The sequence below is a fragment of the Hyaena hyaena genome, unplaced genomic scaffold (assembly GCF_003009895.1).
Source record: "Hyaena hyaena isolate Hyena2069 unplaced genomic scaffold, ASM300989v1 scaffold_297, whole genome shotgun sequence".
In the NCBI taxonomy this organism is placed as follows: domain Eukaryota; kingdom Metazoa; phylum Chordata; class Mammalia; order Carnivora; family Hyaenidae; genus Hyaena; species Hyaena hyaena.
This window is the reverse complement of record NW_024080929.1, coordinates 1,851,510-1,868,516: the sequence shown is the minus strand read 5'-3', so window position 1 is coordinate 1,868,516 and position 17,007 is coordinate 1,851,510. Positions and strand designations below refer to the sequence as shown.

Below are 17,007 nucleotides of genomic sequence, written 5' to 3'. Positions count from 1 at the left end.
GACTAAGTACCCAGGTGCCCCAAAAGTTGCCTTTTAGATTTTATTATAATCTGGTTGGGGTTTTGGTGGAGCTAACAATAGGAAGGGATACACAATCCACAGAGATTTCCAATCTTTGCTGTCCAGTATGGTAAGCATGTGGCTATGGAGCATTTGAAATGTGGCTAGTCCAAACAGATATGCTGTAAGTTCAAAATATGTGCTCATTTCAAAAATTAATATGAAAAAAGAGTGCAAACTATTTCAGTAATAAATTATATTTTCATTTCATGTTGAAATGGTATTTTATGTGCCTTGTGTTAAATACAGTGTATCCTTAAAATTTATTTTATTTTTGAAGCTTTTTAGAATATAGCTCCCCCCAGATTTAAAATACATTTCACATTATATTTCTAATGGGAAGCTATGCACTAGGTACAGGTTTAAATAGTATCTATTTGTTTATTTATTCAAAAAGCAGAGGGTTTTTTTTTTAGTTGTCTTTTGGGAAGTGGGACGTGGAAGATGTGATAATTCTGTTTTGTTTGCTCTTATCCACTGAGACCCAACTGAGCCAAAAAAAAAAATAGCATTGAATTTAAAAAAGAATAAAGTAGGAGATGGTTTCAAATATCTCCAAGATACCAGGTAATGAAGCAAGCCTGATTTCTCCAAGAACAAACATTAGGCTGCCAAGCAACTTTGCATAAACCAAAGAGATTTCCCCTCCTAGTTATTTATGCTGCTGACCTCTGAAGGTGCAAAAGGAAAGTTGTGTATTTCTACCTAACTTTGCAAATCCTCTGTAATCCAAATTGAAAAGTCAAAGCAGAAATCCCGCTTGCCACTGCAGAAAGGTCTGTTTTAAATTCCCAGCCAGTCCATTATTTTAAACAATGTTGAACCCAGTAGATCGTTCATTCATATGCCCAATTAAACTTCTAAATAAGTCCTTAGAGGTTAGGGGGTCTATTTTATTCCTCCTTTTGTCTCCTTGGGAGTCTAGCACAGTGTTTTTGTACTTAGTAGCCCATCTTGAAAAGCAAAAAAAAAAGGAAAAATTTTGTACAATTTCGGTCCACAGCAAGAATTTACTTGGCCAAGGTTAAAGACGTACAGAGCTTCTCCCGTCTGCCTCTCCCATCTCTCTGGATCTGTTTTGCCTCAGTAAATATTTGTGAAACAAACAAGAAAATGTTTGTCTTTTTAGCTCTCCTTTTCCTCTGTCCTCTGTCCTTTCATGTGTACATACATGTTCATCTTGCTCTTTCTGTCCACTATCTCTACCTCTGTCTCTTTGTCTCCGTGTGTCTCTATCTCTTTGTTCTTGTAGTAACTTGATTTGATTCCTTATCCTTTGGGCACTTGTGTGTGCTGCACATCTGCCTTTTTCATTCATGTTGGCTTCACCTTCCACTGCCCATTTTCCAAACCCAAACAGTTGTAATATAAAATCAAGATGCGTTTCTAAATGGCTTTTAAGATAGAAGTAACTTAAGATAGAAGTAACTGAAATCTGTTTACTTACTGTGATTTTAGCTTGTATTTAATTTACTAATTTTGGGTTTTCGTTTTTAGAAGATTTGTGTTCTCCGTTCTTAATTTTTCAAGCGAATGAACAAAATATTGATTTATTTCTCTCTAGACCAAAAAATAAAACCATTTAAATTAATTTTCCTTTTACTTAAATTGCTCTCAATGGATTTTATTCCATGAATTATTGGCCTAAGTTAGACAAACTCATCTCTGCCCTCAGTATACAGGGTTTTTATTTTCTTTTCATTAAGCCTGTTTTTTTTTTTTAATTGTTTTCCTTTACCTATTATGACGGTGAAATTCAAACTTGTGTCAGGAATCATTTGGTATTAGGAATAATCAGCCCCAGTATTCCATTTTCAGCTTCAGGGAACACAGCAGCTTACATTTAGGAGCCGGATTTAAGAAGATCCTCTCCATTAATCACCTTCATCTACTTGGAAAACTAAATTTTTTCCAGTATGGTCTTCTGCCATCCCAGGTTTCGGGCCTGGGGCCAGAGAATTGGCCTTGATCTTCCATAAATCAAGTACAGAATTGCATGTCTAATCATTTGAGTACATAGCTGTGAGTCGAAGGCTAAAAATGACATTATTTCACTAGGTTTCTGTGAAAAGTGTTCTATCATTGTCCACCAAATCTGGATGTTTTGAGCATATGTATGTAAAGTTTAGAAAAAGAAAAGGAAGGAAAGACAAGAGGCCCTGGACCTTCCAAATTATCATTAACAACCTGAGTTTGTCAGAAATCTATCTGGTGAAGATTTCGGAGTCTTCACTCTATGGTATAGTTAATTGAAAGATCTTGCTTAATAAAGAGGGTAGAATGAGACAAGAAAATCACATATTTATTTTTAGTCAACAGCTATCACTGGTGAGCCTGTGTAATTCTTGAAGAAATCATAGCTGTGTCACTACAGAGAGCTGAATTCTGTAACACCAGCAACTGTCCTCACAGATTTCTCATTAATGTATTTTAATTCTTTTTCTAAACAAGAATGTACTGAGAAACAGACCCCCTTTTTCTCTCGGTTTCACATTTGGTCTCTCTTCACCATAGTAGACACACATTTTTGAAGATGCAACTCAGAGATGGTTTGGATCCAGTTTAACAAATGACTTTTCTAATTCAGTGAATTTTTCCCAAGTGCCTACTGCATATAATGCACGGAACATAACATGGTAGTTAAGAACCAGGTTCTGAGAGTCACAGTGACCTCTATGTCCACAGTCTTTCTGAATATCTGACAGGGTGAAAAGGAGAGTTGGATCAAGGAATAAACAGGTACCCTCTCACCTCCCTCCCAAACCTGTGTAATTTCCCCCCACAATTTTATCCACATGCTTTTCTTTACTGCCCTTTCCACCACAGATCTCTCTCTGGCTGCCTTGGCCCTCCCTACCTGATCTTTTTTGTCTTCGTGCCTGAATCATACATCTGCACCAGCATGTATACATCACTTATATCTCAGCTTGCCTAGCCATGTAAAATCGCTTGAAACTGAGAAAACCATGGAGGAATGCAGGGATAATTTTTGGAAACATTGAAGAAAAACAAAGCCCAGATTCTGAGCTCAGAAGTCTGTAGGCCAATTAACTAATTTCCTAAAGCATCAGTTTTGTCATTCTTAGTAAGCAGAAGACACCCCATAAGGTCGTGAGAAGTGAGTAAAGGAAGGCACTTAAGTTTTTTTAATGTTTTTTTTTTTTTTTTTTTTTTTTTGAGAGACAGAGCTTGAGTGGGGAAGGGGCAGAGAGAGAGACACACACACACACACAGAATTCGAAATAGGTTCCAGGCTCTGAGCTGCCTGCACAGAGCCTGACACGGAACCCAAACTCATGAACTAGGATATTGTGACTTGAGCCAAAGTTGTATGCTTAACCAACTGAGCCACCCAGGCATCCCAGAAAGGTGTTTAAAGTGCTTAGCGCAATGTATGGCACATAGGGAAGTGCTCAGTAAATGCTAGGTATTATTAGAGGTGAAAGATGCACCCACGGCTACTATTCTGTAGAGCAGAATACTGCGAGTAGTGTAACATAATTACAAAGAGCCATGAGACATGTGGATGGAGGGGAAGGACGAATCATTTCTAGGAGAGGGAATGAGGAAGGATTCTTAGAAGGGTGCATTGAAATAGTGACTTGAGAAGGTATAGGATTTAACAAGTGGGGATTATGGACAGTTCAGCTGGGGAAGGAAACCAAATGAACACTGGCTTCAGGCTGTTGGTATCCCCAGGGACTGCAGTGGTGTAGGGCATAAAGAAAATCCTTAACCAACTCTTTGGTGACTGCATATCAAAAAGACCAGAAGAGGCAAATCAGCAGTACCAGTCAAATGTCCAGTTTGGCCAGGGAGTTAGCAGGAAATCATGCTAAAAAGATCTGTCGAGACTGTGTTATCAAAGTGAGAGACACAAGATGCACTGTAATTTTTATTTGTTTGGCTATAATTTTTTTAAGTAGGTTATACTTGGACGTGGTGCAACCCTCTGAAGATTCACAGGAGTAAGCAGTGAAAAGTCAATGTCCCTCCAACCCTTGTGCCTTTGCCTCCCTGTTATTTTGTATAGAGGAAACCTCCAGAAAGAAAACCTCTCATGCATTCTCTATACACACATACACACACAAACCCTCACTCATTCACACACTCATATACCATATATGTTTGAATAAAAGTCACACAATGACATAATTTTTTTTTAAAAATGTATTTATTATTATTCAGAGAGAGAGAGAAAGCATGTGAGTGGGGAAGGGGCGTGTGGGGGGGTGGAGAGAGGATCTGAAGTGGGCTCTGTGCTGACAATGGAGAGGGGGCTCAAACTCATGAACTGTGCCAAAGCTAGACGCTTAACTGACTGAGCCACCCAGACACCCACAATGACATAATTTTTAAAACAGGTTTTTTACTTATCTTACTATGTAAACTGTTAGATACACAGATGGTGAATATCTATTTATGATGTTTAACTTGCTAATCACTCTTATTTATATATTGAAAACCACACATTATATGGGGCACCTGGGTGGCCCCGTCAATTAAGCATCTGACTCAATTTCAACTCAGGTCTTGATCTCAGGGTCATGAGTTCGAGCACTGCATTGAGCTCCATGCTGGGTGTAAAGCCTACTTGAAAAACCAAACAAAAAAACCCCACACATTATATAAAATAACATTTACATTGGGAGAGATTTTTCTACTCTCGCATTTCCTGAGGAGTATAATTCAAAATAGTTCTGTTCATCTTCAACACTATTGTTTTTGTAATCACTAGAACCCTGCTTTGAAGCACCCAGCAGCTATCTAAGTACATTATCGCCTTTAACATTTTTAGATATAAAATCCGCATGCTATTCTGTCCCTGGATATTTTATTTCTGGTTGCAATTACCCAGCCATATAACATTTACATGATTGTTTCTGAATCTGTTTTGCATGTGTATATTTAGATCTTCACAACATAGCTTTCTATGATATTACTTTTTATTTTACTTTTTTAAGTTTATTTACTTTGAGAGAGAAAGTGAGCTGGGGAGGGAGCGTGCAGAGAGAGAGAAACAGAGAATCCCAAGCAGGCTCCACACTGCCAGCACAGAGCCCAATATGGGGCTCAAACTCATGAATTGTGAGATCATGACCAGAGCTGAAATCTAGAATTTTCAAACTTGCACAAGACTAGAGAGAATTCTACAGAAGCTCCCACATTCTTATCAGCCCAATTCAACAGTTACCAATATTTTAACGTAATCACAATGTCATAATAACACCAACAAAATCTAACAATCGCTTGATATCATCTAAAAACCAGTCTATTATCAGAGTTCCCCAGTTGTCTCAAAAATGCAGGTTTTATAGTTGATTTGTTCAATTGAGCATCCAAAGAAGATCCACATATGGCATTTGGTCTTGTCTCTTAATCTCTATGCTCTAAAGAAGTTCTCCTTCTTTTTCCATTCCCACTGATGTATTGAAGAAATTGTCGTTGTCTTGTAGAATGTACCACTTTCTGGATTTGTCTCTTAGTTTCATTTGATGTCCTTTAACTTGATCATTTACTCCCTGTATTTCCTATCAGTGAAAGAGAGTCCTCAAAGCTTAATAAGATTCAACTTCAACCTTTGGCAATATTTCTTCATATTTCATATTATATCAGAAGGCACACAGTGTCTGATCATCCCATTTTTTAGTGATAAATGATCAGAAGGGTCAGTTGCAGGGGGCACCTGGGTGGCTCAGTTGGTTGAGCATCTGACTCTTGTTTTTAGCTCAGGTCATGATTTCAGAGTCATGGAATCGAGCTCCTCATTGGTCTCCATGCTGAGTGTGGAGCCTGCTTGAGATTTCCTCTCTCCCTCCACTCCTCTCCCCCACTCACACATGGTCCCTCTCTCAAATAAATAAATAAAAACAAAACAAAATTAAAACAAAAAAATCAAATAAATAAGAACAGTCAGTAAGCACTGGCCTGTCCCCTCTAATACAAAGTTCTTCATTAACCTTTCTTCTAATGGTTTCATCTGTCGATGACTGTACTGCCCAAATAAATTATTAAATTAAGGATTACAAAATTTTGATTTTATTTTATGTTTTTAATTTTTTTAATGTTTATTTATTTTTGAGAGAGAGAGACACACAGAGCAAGCAGGAAAGGGGCAAAGAGAGAGGGAGACACAGAATCCGAAGCAGGCTCCAGGCTCTGAGCTGTCAGCCAGAGCCTGATGCAGGTCTTGAATTCACAGACCATGAGATCATGACCTGAGCTGAAGTTGGACGCTTAACCAACTAACTGAGCCACCCAGGTGCCCCTGATTTTATTGTTTTAAGTTGATTTATTTTGAGAGAGACAGAGACAGTGCAAGTGGAGGAGGGGAAGAGAGAGAGAGAGAGCCAGCGCAGAGCCCAATGCAAAGCTCGAACCCACAAAACCATGAGATCATGACCTGAGCTAAAACCAAGAGTTGGACACTTAACCAACTGAGCCATCCAGGTGCCCCAAAATCATGATTTTCTAAAACTATCATACCTTCTACACCTTATTATTAACTACAATGCTTCTGTTGAAAAGAACTTTACCTTATCAGCTGGGGGTCTTTGGTTACTCTGAAATATAATTCATACAGGCAAATCAAGTTAAATGCTTAAGTTTTAATTGCCTATTTCAGTGTAAGGAGCTGGTATCCAAATTACTTACAAAAGTGTCCTATGAGGAGTGTTTTGATTTTAAGTGGAAGAAGGAAGCATTCTCTTTTATTAAAAAAAAATTATAACCTCACAGGCCTTTATATATTCAATCCATTTCAATCAGTTGTATTCATTTTTGTATTTTATGTTCAAACTGTCCTATCATTGGCTAATGGGTGCCCTTTTCACTGCATTAATTTTGAAAGTGACCTTTAAAAAGCTTGTTTATGACATCCGACACTTGCAATTATGATCATACCTTCAGAAATAATTTATTTACATCCTTTCTTTCCAATTCTGACAGATAGTCTCTATGAGCGTCCACACTGGCATTGATTGAGAATATTTCAACCTAAGGTGTCTGTCTCAAATAGTACTTTATGGATGAAAACAAATGAATATGGAGAATTACCGTATTACAAAAGAAATTTTATACGGATTTGAATATAAGACAATTCCTCTTTTTCCTGAGTAAAAAATTGGGGAGGGGATACCTTACCTTGTATTTGGGCACATATGGTACATTTCTGTGTGTATTTGTGTGTGTGCATGTGTGTTTGTTGTAGGTATATATATTTTTTAATTTTTTTGATGTTTATTTTTAAGAAGAGAGAGAGAGAGGGAGAAACATAAAGCATGAGCAGGGGAGGGGCAGAAAGAGAGGGAGACACAGAATCTGAAACAGGCTCCAGGCTCTGGACTGTCAGCACAGAGCCCAACCTGGGGCTTGAACCCAGAGGTGTGAGATCATGACCTGAGCCGAAGTCAGATGCTTAAATGACTGAGCCACTCAGGTGCCCCACGAAAGGATACTTTTAATGTCCAAGTTGCCCCCCCCCCCGCATAGAGGTTGTTCCATGTGACATGCTAACAACGTTATGAGAGTGCCTGTTGGCCCACACCCTCACCACCACAGCCACATTAATTTATTTGGGATTCTAGGATTATAATAAAAACTCATACACACACTGACTTCCAAAAGGAGAATGTTTCAGGGGCTCTAGGGGTACCTGGGTGGCTCAGTCAGTTAGGTGTCCGACTTCAGCTCAGGTCATGATCTTGCAGCTCGTGAGTTTGAGCCCTGCGTCAGGCTCTGTGCTGACAGCTGTCTCAGAGCCTGGAGCCTGCTTCGGATTCTGTGTGTCTCTCTTTCCGCCCCTCCCCCACTCGTGCTATCTCTCTCTCTTTCTCTCTCCCTCTCTCTCTCTCTCAAAAATAAATAAGCATTAAATTTTTAAAAAGGGAGGGGGCTCTAACAAGAAAGTATATGTCAAACAAAAGGCTATTCTGAAGGACCCGTTGACCAACATAGTCCGTGTCTGTATTATACCAAAGTACTTTAGTTCTATGTTGCATCTCTTTGTAGATTAGACCAAACCTGCAGCTAAATTTGTCAGAAAGTGACAATGGGAGCATTTCTTGAAACCAGTTTCCTCCTGTGCATAAAGATACCACGTTTGGCCAGAGGAATTTTGTCTAACGTCTGGATCTTTGCCAATCATATAATTATGTAGAACAATAATATGATCAAGCCATTAGTAATTGCAGATAAACCTTTTTTCTTGTTGTTTTGTAAGACTTCAGTCCCTTTTCCTCTAAATTCATTTTAATTTTAAGGCTTGAGAAAGTAAATATATCATGTTAGGCATTTCTCAGACTGATCTCTGCTACTCAGTGAGGAGCCCTCTTCTTCCTCTGACATAAAGTTCCCATATTCAAGATGAATAGTTTTGAAACTTGTTTCTTAGAGGACTTGATGAATAACAGCTTGTTCAGAGAACCTGACAAAGCAGTGTAGAGCATAGAACTCAGGGATAAGTGCTGGAATAAAACCTCTGACTTGTTTTGCTTTGTTCAAGAAACTATGGCAAGAGCAGAAGTGGTGTCTAGTGTGCTTACCCAAGTGATTCTTTGGGCAAGACCACCCAAAGCAGAAACATATTTGCTTCCTCATCGGATCTGTTTTGGGCCATACAAGGTAGCACACAGCTAGGAGGCACTAAATAGATGTAGTCTGATCTTTATAGTAACCTTTGTGATGAAGGAGATTGGGGAATACATTAGCATTTGTGAAGAAGAATGTTTATTAAGCAGTGGAAGATACTTTTTGTTCTACTTATTGCTCTTAAATGCACTGGGTTGTATGCTGTCCCTTGTAAAGAAAGATGATGCCACTCAATCAACCACCATTAGCAGGGATTGCACTATGTTTTTTTTTTTTCCAGCCTTAGTAATGAGCTTGTATGAAGCCGCCTGCCCCCCTTTCCTGTCTAGGCTGTCTTGAAACCAATGGCATGCACTGTGTGAAAACAGCTGCTTAGGCTTCATGTTGGTCTTTCCAGGGATTAAGCCCTGTAACTGTGGCCTCATTATCACTAGACTATAACCCACTGAGCTCCCTGGCCCCACACCCATAGTGTGTTATGGCTCTATTTAAAATTAGATGACCACAAATACTCTGGGGAAAGTCATGCCCTAGTGAAGGAATAGAAAATTCCCTGTTTCGATCTATAATCCTAGTAAGTAAAGACTGTACCACCTGGTCCCGGCTCCATCCTGGGTACTTAAGAAGGGTACTTTGACAACATGATCTGTACATAACTTTATGGTTTTTTTATTTAGTGATACATTCTTAAGAGGCAAATTACACAAAAGGAAACACTGGAACCCCCTCTGAAAGAGTTGTTGCATAAGTGGTAACAGTGTTCATCACCATTCCTGAATACAACAGGGCATATGCCTCAACCAAATGAGTAGATGTATGATAAGAACTAGCCCACTCTTGGCCCCATGAGCAATCTTCATAGAGTGTGAAAACAGAAGAACCATCTCCTATTGTTAATGACAAAGGAATCAACCAAACCATGTCCAGGAGCAAACTAAATGGCTTATAAAGGGGGCACATGGACTAAGTTAAGCAGGAAATTAGAGGCAAGAGAAATATTTTAGGTAGGCACTTTCACATAGTAGATACAAGGCCATACTTTAGGAAATATCATACTTGTACTTAGCATTGATGTAAAAAAGCTAAATTTCTGTAATGGAACATAAAAATGTAGTTCAGAGCATGGGCTGTGGAGTCAAACTAATGCATTTGTGAGTTCAGCTGCTGACAAACTGTGTAGCCTTGGGCAGTTTGCTTTACCATTCCCCAGTCCCAGGTTCCTCATTTGTAAAATTGTATAGGCTGAGCAGTAAGTGAGATCACCCATTTACAGAGAGCAAGCAGAGAGTAAGGCTCAATAAACAAGATGGCCTTTTCAGGCAGCAGAAGTAAGAGTAGATGTAAAAAAACAACCATCCTTGGGGTGCCTGGGTGGCTCAGTCAGTTAAGCATTCTACTTCAGCTTGAGTCATGATCTGGCAATTGACAGGTTCGAGTCCCACATCAAGGTCTGTGCTGACAGCTCAGAGCCCGGGGCATGCTTTGGATTCTCTGTCTCCATCTCTCTCTCTCTGCTCCTCCCCTGCTCATGCTCTGTCTCTCTCTCCAAAATAAATAAACGTTAAAAAGTTTCTTTAAATCTTTAAAGTGGATTAAAATCCCTGTGACCTCATTAGCACCAGATTTATGCTTATAAAACCTTAGGGGTGAATATTGCCCTATCCTTCTGGCTTCCTGTCTCTTATTACCATAAGGCTCTCCTTGGATCTCACTGAGCTCTCCAGTCATCTTGCCCTCTTCCTTTTCTCTTAGTCTATGAACTTCCTTCTAGCCTCACTTGCCTGCCTTTCTTTCCCTCCTCTAATCTATTTCCATACTGAAATTGGAGTGATTTATCTAAATTATAAGTCTTACCATGTTGCTGCCCTGGCAACTACTCATGATCATGGCTTGACATTGGCTCTTAGCAGGAAACATCAAAACCTGATGAAGATTGCTGATAATTAAATGGACTTGTCTTGGGAGGAAAAGGAAGAAACAGTGAATTGTTTATTTCTTTCTAGATCCTTTAGGCAAGATGCCAGTGTTTCCATTTGAGTATTAAGTGCTTGGTCAGGTCAAGAAGAAATTGTTGATGAAGCATTTAATGTGATGCCAAGAACCCAGCAGTACTCTTCATGCTATAATCGAGGATGAGGCCCAACAGTTGAGCAATCTTGGTTTAATATTCTTGAACCGGGGCACCTGGGTGGCCAAGTCGGTTAAGCATCCGACTTTGGCTCAGGTCATGATCTCACAGTTCGTGGGTTCGAACCCTGCGTCGGGCTCTGTGCTGACTGCCAGCTCAGAGCCTGGAGCCTGTTTCAGATTCTGTATCTCCCTCTCCCTCTGACCCTCCCCTGCTCATGCTGTCTCTCTCTGTCTCAGAAATAAATAAAACATTAAAAAGAAAATTAAAAAAAGAGGCTCTAACCATGGATTGTGGTGAATAGTCAGATCAAAGCCCAAGGTTGTAGCCACATTATTAAAAAAAAAAAAAATATATATATATATATATATATATATATATTCTTAAACCATCGTGTAGGTTAACTATAATATCTATTGGTCAAAACTGGGAGGCTTTTGTTACTTACTAGCTGTGTCATCTTGGGGCACATTCATCCTACTCTCATGACTTCCAATTTCCCATCTCTAATGAGGTTAAACTGGATGATCTCTCTTTTCCCTTGAGTCCTGATAAGGAATGATTTCTTTATACCATCTGAGTGACTGAGCTTTGGAATAAACAAAATCCCCATCATAAACAACTGTTCTCCCCATAGCAATCTGGCTTCGATATAACTGGAATGGAGAGATAATAGAGATCATTGTAATTAACTGGCATAAAAATTAAATTGACAATGTTGACCATTTTGGCATACCACCCCAAAATACTAGAGAATTTGGAGTTTTAACTTCATATTTGTTAGTTTGATTCCTGGCATCCTTATGTCCCAACGTGCTGCATGAAATTGACTTTTTTTTTTTTTTTTGCTTAAAGTAATTGATCGACTTTGTAAAGATAGCCTTTGAATTACTTCGACATATCCCAGGCTGTTATAAGGCCCATTTGGGGGGGAAATCAGTGTGACATGTTGGTTCAAAGATCATTTCCTTAGGGATATACACTACTGTGCCTCACTCTTACAAGGAGAGTGCTTCCCAGCCTCACCACCAAGGAACCTTTCAGTTATTTTTTTTATCAACTCCAAGATATGAATAATTAAAACTATTAAACCACGTTTATTAAATAATCGCTTTTCTCAGACTTTGTTAAGCAAACAATGTATAACTGCTGCATAGAGCTTTTGATCAGTGAGCTATGCAAGGTAATCAAAAGTTATCATTCTAGCTAAAAAAGAAATGTATATAATATTTTAATTAGTTCCACCTTAGATAAATGTAAACTTCCTATTAAGAATTTGGAAATCACATATCTTGGAAACTCCAAATTACTTAAATGAGATTTATAATAATATAATATTACTATAGTATAGTATAGTATAATATAAGGGGTGCCTGGGTGGCTCAGTCGGTTAAGTGTCCAACTTTGGCTCAGGTCATGATCTCACAGTTCATGGGTTCGAGCCCCACATCGGGCTCTATGCTGGCAGTTCAGAGCCTGGAGCCTGCTTTGGATTCTGTCTCCTTCTCTCTCTCTACCCTTCCTCCTCTTGCTGTTTCTTTCTCGCTCTCAAAATTAACTAAACATTAAAAAATGTAGAAATAATGTAATATAATATAATATAAATATAATTCCTAATAATAATAATGGCTATTATTATATTAATGGTTATTATATTAATAATGGTTATTATTATTAGGTTGATTGTTCCCTTAATATTCATTAAGTTCCCAAACAATAGATTATGGATGCTGCTGCTGCTGATTTTCATTGCTAATATGTATTGGCAATGTGTATGAAGAACTGGCTTTCACCACTGTATACATTTACTCCTCCTTTATTCCTGAGTTACGGGAGAGTTTAAATTACTTTCCCAGGGTCACACAACTAGGAACTGGTGAGATTTGAACCCAGGAAGGTTTGAGTAGGTGGGGGTGAGGACTACTGTTGATTACCTGTCAGTGGGCAAGGAGAGCACTTGGATCAAATGAATAAGAGAAGGAGAGACATTCACATTTATACCAGTTGAATCTTCAATGTTGGAATATGGGAAGGCATCAGAGCTGCTGTGTGGAGATGTGTTTGAGGTGCAAAGAAACACTAAATTGTACTCTGCAGGTTAGTACCTGAGTTTGCATTGAGGATTCTGTGAAGGCCAGAAGTTGGGCCAACCAATAACTTATTGGTCAGAGCAGTGCATTCCAAGTGCTTAATATGTTTGGTAGGAGGTTGGGGAGAGGGGCGGAAGAAAATATCACCATTTTATTTTTTTAATTTTTTTTTTCTTTCACAGTTTATTTTCAGGTTGGATTCCATATAACACCCAGTGCTCATCCCAACGAGTACCCTCCTCCATGCCCATCACCCCCCTTCCCCTCTCGCCCACCCGCATCAGCCCTCAGTTTGTTCTCAGTATTCAAAAGTCTCTCATGATTTGCCTCCCTCCCTCTCATGGAGGGAGCCTAAGTGTCCATCAAATATCACCATTTTAAGGCTGGGAACAAGAGTTGAGATAGTAGAAAATGGCTCCCCGCCCCCCCCCCCCCACTCCCCACCCCGGACAATTGCATGTATGCGCTACGGTGGGAGAAAGGAGAATGAGGAGAAAAGCCAATTTTTTAGTTAATAACTGATGTTCTAGAGTTTCAGGGCCTTTAAACCTCCGTGCATTAGGAATTGGTGGCAATTCTATACCACAGAATGCTACAAAACCCAGGATATTGGGATTCCAGTGTAGGACTCTAGCAATTTAAGACAATGAAATGCTGAGGGAGGTTGGAGGGCCCAAAACCCAAGGATTTAAAAGGTAAATCTCTGGAGATGTTAAACACTAATCCCCTTTGCACTCCAACTCAATCACAAGTTTAGCCTCTAGGACAGTGGAAATGGGATTGCGGGCAGGGCATGGGGTGGTGAATAAGGGGGAGGCCACCAGGGCAAGAATTTTCAGCCTCTTTCCCTAGCAGCTTTAGCTGGAGCAGCTCCTATTTTATATTGAGGGATTTTATATATGTTTTTGTTCAACAAAAGTATTCCAAATGGAAAGGAAAAGGCAAAAACACTAAGGAAAAAAGAAGGGATGTGGAATCTCTATAAAGTGTTCCAATAGGTCCCCTTTGGCCTCTGTCCTTTTGGGTTTTTTAAATTTTATTTATTTATTTTTGACAGAGAGACAGAAACAGAGAAGGGGAAGGGGTGGGGCAGAGAGAGAGGGAGAAAGAATCCCAAGCAGGCTCTGTGCTGAGCCTGATGTGGGGCTCAATCTGACAACTGTGAGATCATGACTGTGAAATCATGACCGAGCCAAGATCAAGAGTCAGCTGCCCAACCTACTGAGCCACCCAGGCGCCCCCACTACCTTTGTCCTTTTTCAAAAGAGGGACAAACACTAGCAAGGATGGTTTGGCTCAGAGATCGGAAAGAGCCAGCTAACACATAATAACTTCTCTACTGTGAAGTCAATACCACCAGCATCAACAACAAATGATAACAATAGCATTTGCCATGTTGAGCACTAACTCTGATCTGGGCACAGGGCTGAATGCTTACATAGATTGTGCCTTTCAATTTTCTATGGGTCTATGAGGGAGATTCTATTATTATCTCATTTTGCAGATACTGTCACTTTTTTTGGCATCTGAAGGAAATATGCAAGTAAAGACATTCCTTAATTTTTTTTTATTTTGAGGGAGGGAGAGAAAGAGAGAGAGAGAGCACGTGCGAGCTGGGGAGGGGCAGAAAGAGAGGGAGAGAGGGAATCCTAAGCAGACTCAGCACTAACAGTGCAGAGACAGATGTGGGGCTCTAACTCATGAACCATAACAATCATGTTCTGAGCTGAAATCAGGAGTCAGATGCTTAACCAACTGAGCCACCCAGGTGCCCCAAGTAAAGGCATCTTTGAATCTTATTCTGCAAACAGATTTATTTAGTTGCTCAGGGCTCATGCAGTTGAAATACACACCAAATCAAGATGATCTATTCTTTTGAGCCCAGGTGATTCTGAATTCAGAAGGACCAATCTCAAACTGGCCCCTGAAATCAGAAATATCTGATAGCTTATTCCACAAGGGAAGTGTTTTATGTTGATTTATGTAGAAGATTCCTCCACAGAAAGGAAAGATTTTGTTGCAATTGCATGTTTGTTTGAAAAGACTTTTATTAATTTGTTCATTCATCAAATACTTAATGAGCACCAACTGCATGCTCTGATCCCAGAATCTCAAATGAACAAAACTGAGAGGCTGATTTAACATCACCCTCAAACCCTGAGGAATTTCTGAAACGTGCAAGTCCTGCTTCAGGTGACACCTGTTGAGTAAGGGCAATTTTTTAGTCAAGTTCCAATATATATTTAAATACATATGCAGAATGAAGAGAGAAGTAGTATTTGTAGATTGTACATCATGAAATTAAAGAACCTTAGAAATTAGGGTGCTTGGATAGCTCAGTCAGTAGAGCATGCAACTCTTGACTCGTGGTTGTGAGTTTAAGCCCCACATTGGGTGTAGAGATTACTTTGAAATAAATTTTGTGGGGCTCCTGGGTGGCTCAGTTAGCTAAGCATCCAACTCTTAATTTCAGCTTAAGTCATGATCTCACGGTCCATGAGTTTGAGCCTCAAGTCAAGCTTTATGCTGACAGCATGTAGCCTGCTTGGCATTCTCTCTTACCCTTTCTCTCTGCCCCTCTCAAAATAATGTGGTCCACTGCCTATATTTTACAGGTCAGAGAGTCAGACAGACTTGGACTCTAAGCTGTTTAACTTAGGGCAGGTCACTTCACCTCTCTGAGTCTCAGATTCCTTGTCTGTAATGTGGACATAATAGCATTTGCCTTATAGAAATAAGGTAAGAATTATATAAAGTGATTTATATGAAGTTCTTAGTGCAGTGTCTGACATGCACAACATGCTCCCTATATTATTACTGTTATTGTGATCACTATTTTCTGAGTTGAGGGGACTGAAGCCTAGAGCAGGGGAGTGACTGGCCCAAGGTCACACAGCTTGTTGATGATAGGGCAAGTATTAGAACTCAGAACTCTCTTAATAGTCAAATATTCTTTATACTACTCCACTCATTTTATTCATTAGGAGCAGGTAATGTAAACTTCCTAGGCTTAGGAGAAATATTTTGGCTCATCCAAGTAGAAGAAGGGAGAAGAATGGCAAAGAAATGGCTGTCATAAGAGAAGAAATCCTAGACCCAGAAAACAAAATAGCAAGGGATATATATAGAGCAAAGGAGAAACAACAATTACTAGAAATTTTAAATAGAAATCACAGGACTGATCTCCATCCTTATTCTTTTACTCACCACAAACATTTCTATGAAATTGACAAGGTTTATCCTTTTTCTTGGGAATAGAGGTAGGGACGTGGTTCAGAATTCATATGTGTTTCACAGAACATTATTACTGTGAATTCAGCTTCACTAGACAATTTCTATTTGCAAAACAAAGGACTGCTATAATTGAAGTTAGAACGGAAGCAGGAATACTATCAGGACCTAAGGAATGATAGATTTTTAAAGGGTGGCAGGTTGGAGGGAAACGTCATAGTAGAAGCCATTGAGAAATTTTGAAAAAGGAAAAAAAAATGTCTCAACAACAAGGCCATGTTGTTATTGCTTTGTGTAGGTAGATACAGCAATAAGTAAGTATGGCACTGAGTGCAATTGATTTATTTGTTATTCTTTTTTTAATGTTTATTTTTTATTTTTTTTTTAATTTCTGAGAGAGAGAAAGAGAGAGACAGCAAGAATAGGGGAGGGTCAGAGAGAGAGGGAGACACAGAATCCGAAACAGGCTCCAGGCTCTGAGCTAGCTTTCAGCACAGAGCCCGATGTGGGCCGGAACCCACAAACTGCAAGATCATGACCTGAACTGAAGTCAGACGCTTAACCGACTGAGCCACCCAGGCGTCCCAAGATGAAAATATTCTTAAGAGTTAGAAATCTGTGGAAAAAGGGGGTGCCTGGGTGGCTCAGTCGGTTAAGCGTCCACTTCGGCTCAGGTCATGATCTCACGGTTCGTGGGTTCGAGCCCCACGTCGGGCTCTATGCTGACAGACAGCTCAGAGCCTGGAGCCTGTTTTGGATTCTGTATCTCTCTCTCTCTCTCTCTCTCTCTCTCTCTGACCCTCCCCTGCTAACCCTCTCGCTCTCTCAGAAGTAAATAAAACATTAAAAAATTTTTTAAAAAAAGAAATCTATGGAAAAAAGCCACTCTGTCCATATGCTAAAAGGAAA

General features: G+C 39.6%; 1 protein-coding gene across 9 annotated transcripts in view; it reads left to right on the top strand.

The window, feature by feature from the left end:
- The window catches only part of PAK3 (p21 (RAC1) activated kinase 3), a 139,781-nt gene that overhangs the window by 87,722 nt on the left and 35,052 nt on the right, over positions 1-17,007 (top strand). The gene's annotated exons all lie outside the window — the stretch shown is intronic.